A 7023-nucleotide genomic window follows, 5' to 3' on the forward strand; every position below is an offset into this window, starting at 1 on the left:
TTAAAGTCTGAAGAAATAAACACGATAGAAGTTGATTGAATGTAGAATTTCACTGTACACACACTGTTTGATTCGTCAGTGTCTGGACCTGTAACATACTTGAAGAACGTCAAAGGGACTTGATGACTCACAGTGCATTGTGGTCCCTTCAGAGCATCATCTGCACTTTAAAGCCTTCTGAATAACCCCTCTCCACCATTACTGTCATCAACTGAAAATGATCCGTGTCTCTTTTGTCGAGACTAGAATGATTTTTCTGTCTTCGATCCTCTCATCACTCTCACACATTTTCTCCTTTGTGGCATAAAAAGAAGGGCACAAATGAGGACATGGACTTTTTTGTTTACCACTGATTTTCTGTATGGTACTTAGTATTAAAAGATTCTGTATTAACATGCAGTGTGAGACAGAGTCTGAATTATTATCTTTTCCTTGTAATCTGTCTTCAGGAGTGAAGAAATCAAGTCAAGCCACGTCTAGTCTATTTTATTTGCCCAGCCAAATATCACAAATCACAATCTCTACAGCATAAGACATCCTCCATCAGTGGATCCCTCCGGGCATTTTTATCTGTAATCAGCTATTAAATCAGAGCAGATAAGATGTAAGTGCTTCTCTTCCTACAACATGAATCCACCTCTAAAATATGTTAATGTGCAAGTTTATCTCTGCTGGTCCCGCTCTTAGGTAGTTTAGTCTTCTATTATCCACGCCTCATAGACCATTGGCCTTTCAGTGTGTGCATGCCTGTGTGTGTCCTCAGTGGCCTTCAGGGTAGTATGAAGTCAAGCTGGAATGTCCCTGAAGGCAGAAACACAAGTTCCTCATCACCTGGTCCTGCTTCCCTCACTTAAACCATCCTGTAAAGATTTTTTTTCACTCTTATTTAATGAGGCATGTAGGTGGAGAGCTCCGCACTGACCTGGAGGAGTATCTGCAGGGTGCATGAAGTGTCAAATAGCACCACACACTCTGAGGAACTGACAGGTACTGCTGTCCAGCATCATCTGCTCCACAGGAGATCAATGCTTTGCTTACAGGCATTTGACTTGGAGATGATCAGAAACTCAGGTTTTCATTTGTCAAAGTATTTATAGTCTTTACTTAGATGCTGTTGTTTGTTGGAATTCAGCTTTATTGATAACCTTTGGTATCTTACGTTTTTTTTTTTTTTTTTTTGCATATTAGTCTTTAAAATATTCAGTTTGAAGTGGATGGTTGCAAGTATTAATTGCAATCATCCAGAATCAGAATCAGAATCAGAATCAGCTTTATTCGCCAAGTATGCTTGAACACACAAGGAATTTGACTTTAGTAAACTGTCCAGGTGGGATACTTTCTCCAGAGAGTAGAATCAAATCCATAGTCTGTGCCTGAGTGGAGGTTGTAAAGTGTAAAGTGAAGCTGATTCTGAGGATGGGCTTAGGATGCTAATAGCTGAAAACCCTGAAAATTAGTGGACACAGGGCCCTAACAGTAAACATAAGTACAGAATGAATTACATTTGCTTCTTCTGGGATAGAAATGTAACAATGTGTATTCTCGAATGACTTTGCCTTAGTTAAGTTATTTTTTTAAACTTACTATGACTTAATGCAGACTTTTGATGGTCTTGATGGGCATACGTCCAGTGCTGTGTCAGTTATGCATTCAAGTCATAAAGAATGAATATGTATTTAATAGTAAAGGTAAGTGGTTAACTTCAGAGCTTAACCCATTAATCTTCCGAAATGTTGAAGTCTGTTTTTTCTCATTCTACTTATTTTCATTCCTCGCACTAAGTAGCATAATGCAGGACATCTTCTAATGGATGTGTTACCCTAATTTAAAGACAAACATGTTTTACGCAAACATGATCAATAGTTTATTTTTTGGGGCAACAATCCTCTAAAGATATCACATGAATATGTGACATATCTGCAGTGTTATCTGCTTTGGTGTAAATACTCGCTAACAAAAAGCTACAGCTTTTGTCTGGAGCAGCTCTGATAAACAGCATTGCTTTGTGCTGACACAGTCTGTCATTTTATGGGACTATTGCTGTCAGCATCTTGTGAGAAGTGTAGTCCCAAAGGACTGACAGAAAGAACTCCATGACTCATAACAGCATGCAGACACAGAAACATGCCTCACAGCAGAGCTTTCTCAAGCAGTCGAGAGGTCCAGGCAGGGCAGTGATTCCTGGGGCCTTGACTTGCCATTCTCTCTGTGAGTGATAATAACATTCATTCAGTCCATACTTTAAATCAGATCGTTATTGGTGTTTTACAGAGCTGTAAATTGGCATTCATGTGTTCTATCTTTTGTTCTATTTTTGGCAGAGTGAAGGCAGTGCTCCAGGCCTTGTTGACTGTCAGTGCATGATAATTACTGTATAATGTTTCTACTGCTGAAGCTGAAGTCTGAGGATTATGATACTCCTTCTCAGTCTTTCATTTCTAGAATCTTTGTCCAGAAGAGGGAAGCTCCATGAGCCTCCTTCTTGTACTACATTCAAGCCAAACCTGAGCTTTACTTTTAGGAAACACTAAAACCAAATATAGACAGTTTCTTGATGATTTAATGCCCAAATGTAAGGACAGAAATTCTTCTTGGTTGAATTAACAAAAGATCTCATCCTGCTTAAACCATCAGTTTATTGTCTCTTTCACCAGAAATGTTCATTCTATTTAATTTAATAATCAATGCAGCTTCTCTTAGCTGCTATAAACTGTTCATTGAAGTACATTTTAGGTAGTTGCTTAATGATGTGCAATTAACAGATTTTGGTGCAATAACAGCCTAGTTATTACTATTTAGAACCATGTAGCAATTACAGCTATGAGACGCCCCTAAATCTCTGATATTTTCCGAATGTCTTGGTCCATGCTGTTTTTAAAATATTTTTTTATTTAACTTTGAAGGCTAGAATATGTATGCATGCATCTGATTAGATAGGGGAGACTGGATATGGTTGTAACATTTCTTGCTTCAGGACCCGTAACTCAGAATATTTTAACAGAAGGGCTCAAATATTTATACAAAGTACCCACATTTGTTTACTACAAAACCTCTGCAAGAATAAAACAGATCTCATGAGTCAATTTCAAATACATGGTGTTCCTTTGTTACAACCTATCCCTTCACAGGGTAGGTTGTAACACATGTTTGAGTAAGTGGTGGGTTAAGCCTGATTTATACTTCTGCTTCGAAATCAACGGCATAGCCTACGTCATAGGTCTGCGTAGCTCCCGTACCTATGCAGAGGCATACGCACGTAGCTGACACGCACCTCCACTAGAATCAACGCACACTGCAAGCCCTGTGATTAGTCCACTCGCCAGCATTGTATTTCATGCATTTACAGCACTTCCCGGATCTCCTCCAACATGTCATCTCTATTCTTCCCTGTAATCATGTCTTTATGATAAACAGCAACATGTATTGGCTGTAAATTAAAATAAAACGCTCTGAATTGAAATTCAGTCACGACCCGACTATCAGAGAGACCACGCTGCCCTCAAACGTTTCGGGGAGTATTGCTGCGCATCACAGACACATAGATGCAAAAGTATAGTGCTCACATCCGCGTCGACCACTGCTGAATAGGGTCGACACAGAAGTATAAACCAGCCTTAAGTAGTAGCAATTAGGGAAAAAAAGCAAAAACAGAGGCCATGCCATGAGTTTCTCTAAAAAATGTTTATATATTGATGTTGAATTCTATATACGGCCTGAAACGTGTGCTAGCTTAGCCCATGTAGCTTGGACCAGTAACACACCATTAAAGTCACGACCAAGAGATGGCACAGATTAGTATGTTGTTAACAGCATATTAACTGTCAAGTTATTCAGCAGTATGCTGTAGATAATGTAGAGTATGTAGAAGGTAGTATGTATCTGGTTGGTCCATAGACTATCAAAAAGGACAAATTGAAAGCTCTTAAAAAGTGAAGCCAAAAATGATTGGTGATCCCCCTACTGGCTGGCTGCAGTAGAGGTCATAGTGGATTGAACTAGAAAATCAAAAATATGTGTAAAGTTTTGATTGGTGAAGGTTTCTGTCATTATATTTTGCCCTTCAGTGTGACTTCATCAGATACTGTCTTAAAAACATGGCAGACACACCTCTTGCAGTCTCTCTTTCCCACTAGCCCAAGTATTCTAAGAAACTATTCAAATCAATATAATGTAATAAGTGGTATGTAAGAGGATGGTTGTAACACTTAGTGATGTGCTACAACCCACCACACACTAGTAAGCCAAGGTTTTGCTAGCTTGATTAGTATAGTGGTTTGAAATTAGCAAGAGAAATTTGCGTAATTTTCCATAGTAAATACATTTTACTCTACTACAAGTAATTTATGCAATGGTATAAGTACTAAACAAAATTTAGTCATGATCAAAAAGTTTACTCTCCTACTTTAAACCTTTTTTTTTTCTCAGTAGAAACTAGGTGCACCTGTTCCCGGCCTTATAATTCAACATGTGGGTTTGAGGAGGAAGTGAGTGAACACTGAAATGATCATATGACTCCTGTCCCTATCCCCAGGTGGTGGAAATTGTGGTATTGCAACTCTCCTTATGTTACAACCGTACCCAGTCTCCCCTATTCATCATGCTAATCAAGTTAGGTGCAGGGATCACTCTTTTTTGCAGCAACTGAACTGACAACTCATTCAAGACAGCACATACTGAACAGTGAGTGATCAGTTATGTACTGTATAATTATCTTAAATTAAATGGTGGCCCCATATTACTTAATATTTGAACAATTCAGTTTTAATAAGTAATTACATAAGAAGAACACTTTAGAAGCTTTATCACTGTGTTGATCATTTATCTGTGGAAGGTTTCCTGCTAATCTGAGTGTTGAGTTTATTAAAATAGCTTAAAATAAATTGGTAACCTAAATCTTGGGCCACACAGAGGAGTTTAATAATAGAGAGAGTGAGTGAATAGACAGCAGCGTTGTTGTCCTGTCATGGACCTAACAAAAGACTACAGTCAGGCAATATTATCTTCACAATTTGTGTTTGGGTGAGTGACAAGCAATAAAGCTCTGTACAGCTTTGGAATCTGCAGTGTTGAAGTGCTCGACGCTCTGATAGACTTTTGTCTGGTCTGGAGACACTGCTGCCAATTCGTTCCACCTCACAGGACCAACTATTGGCTTCTACTGGAATGAACTGAGAGCATTGTTTATTGCGGGCCAGGCACTCTAAAAACAAAAAACACACCCTGAACTGTCATTTCTATGTGTTTGAGGTGTAACACCATATTTTTACTGAGAGCAGCTCAAAAATGTATATCTAATAAACAACATGGTTGTCTTATTTCTTAATTAATCAAAATTTATTTCACAGAACATTTATTTAGTGGGATAGTAATCTGGAAGGTTTGTTCAATTTTATTTTTATCAGATGAATTTTTGATACAAGCAGAAATAAGGTACATTGACCTATTCATTTAATGTAACACATAAACAAAGTGCTTTAATATGTTTATTACATCTTAAGTGTGGTTTGATATTGTATATTGTTCCAGTTTAATAACTGTCCAATGGCAGGTCCATGCATATTTTTTTCTGGTGTTAAACAACAGGGACTCTCCCCTCCGGATCTTGTGTGGGGATGACCTCCACTGGGTCATCCGGATCGGCAGTTCATTAAAGATGCTTTAATTGGTGCCTTGTTTTGCCGCGATGGGTTTGGAAACATTGGGGTTAAAGGCAAATTCCTGAGAAGCATCAACATCCACGCACCAGTGCCGCTGGCCAGGCGGGGCGACAACAGAACCAGCTCCCCTGCAGGTACATACAAAGACATGTATTTTAACATACTGTGCAGAGGCACAGGAACGAGTACAAGTGTAAGTACAGACTTATTGACACATAGATTTCTCTGTTTTGATAGATGATGTTGACTAGATAAAAAAGGCTGTGTGATGCCAGTATGTTGACAGACAATAGCTGTAACGAGCTGCAAGTTGTATGTCACATAGTATGGTGTAAATCACTGAACCATGCACGGCTCTGTCTTTTTATTCAGACAAACTAAACCAACAGGCTCAAGAGAGAACATGAGGTTTATGAATACCAGTGTGCAAAACTCTGGGACCACCTTCATACAGGAAGAGCATTTTGAATAGACCGGATCTAATTTTTATTTTTAAAGGTTTTCTTATATATTTTATGTAATCAAATGTTGTATACACAAAGTGACTGATGGTGTATTTGGTAGATTATAAAGAGATTTAAATCTCTGTGGTAGTTTTCTACCTTTTATGAGTGAATGCATGTATTATGAGCTTCAAAATGATAAATGGAATGCATTGATCACTCAAAGCACTTTACATATGTGTCACATTCTCCCTTTTCTGGAGTCTGTACACTTATGGCAAAGTGAAGGCTGCACATGAATAATCTGTAGTCATTCACTATTCTTAAACAGCAGTCACTAGGCCCTCAATGCCACTTCAATAGACCACCAACCATCGATAAGAAGTCCACCAGCTCTACCTCTGAGCCACAGCTGCAACTAGGAAAAAAAAACAGTGCACAAGGGGAACTTTGAAGTTGGATAAAGTGATCAGTAACCCACCACATCAGTTAAATGTAGCTTCAGCTGAGAGGTATGAGGAGTGAGGTCAGCCAGGCAAAAATATATTTATCCTATTGCATAGTATCTACTTAGGAAGACGTCACAGATGTGGGTAAGTGTTTTTTTGTGATTTCAATAAACTGACTCATTGATATGTTTGAGTTAAAGATTGTATTTTGCACTGCAGTGTTAACTTTTGGGGTAGCAGCTAATTTTTCTTTTTCTCATATCTGAGAGCACATTCAATCAAAAAGTATAACACACATTGTTTTATTCAATGTTATTCAAACACCTGTTTTCTGTTTGTGTTACTCGGTTCCTGAATGGTGTTAGCTGAAGTCACATATAAGGATATCTTGGCTCTAGAAATACTTTTAAGTCCACCATAGTAGTTTCCAGGTGCCGCTCAGAGCTCTGGCTTCACAACAGCCGCTAAATTAGA

General features: G+C 38.5%; 1 protein-coding gene across 3 annotated transcripts in view; it reads left to right on the forward strand.

Annotated features, from left to right (window-relative positions):
* The window catches only part of LOC117810533 (leucine-rich repeat-containing protein 49), a 40101-nt gene extending 39702 nt beyond the window's left edge, over positions 1 to 399 (forward strand). For all 3 annotated transcript variants that reach the window (XM_034680417.1, XM_034680418.1, XM_034680420.1), the window contains one exon: positions 1 to 399. This exon is cut by the window's left edge and continues 407 nt beyond it. The gene's annotated coding sequence lies outside the window, so the exon portion shown is untranslated.
* The last annotated feature ends 6624 nt before the right edge of the window (positions 400 to 7023 follow it).

The sequence above is a fragment of the Notolabrus celidotus genome, chromosome 3, assembly GCF_009762535.1.
Source record: "Notolabrus celidotus isolate fNotCel1 chromosome 3, fNotCel1.pri, whole genome shotgun sequence".
Taxonomy (NCBI): Eukaryota; Metazoa; Chordata; class Actinopteri; order Labriformes; family Labridae; genus Notolabrus; species Notolabrus celidotus.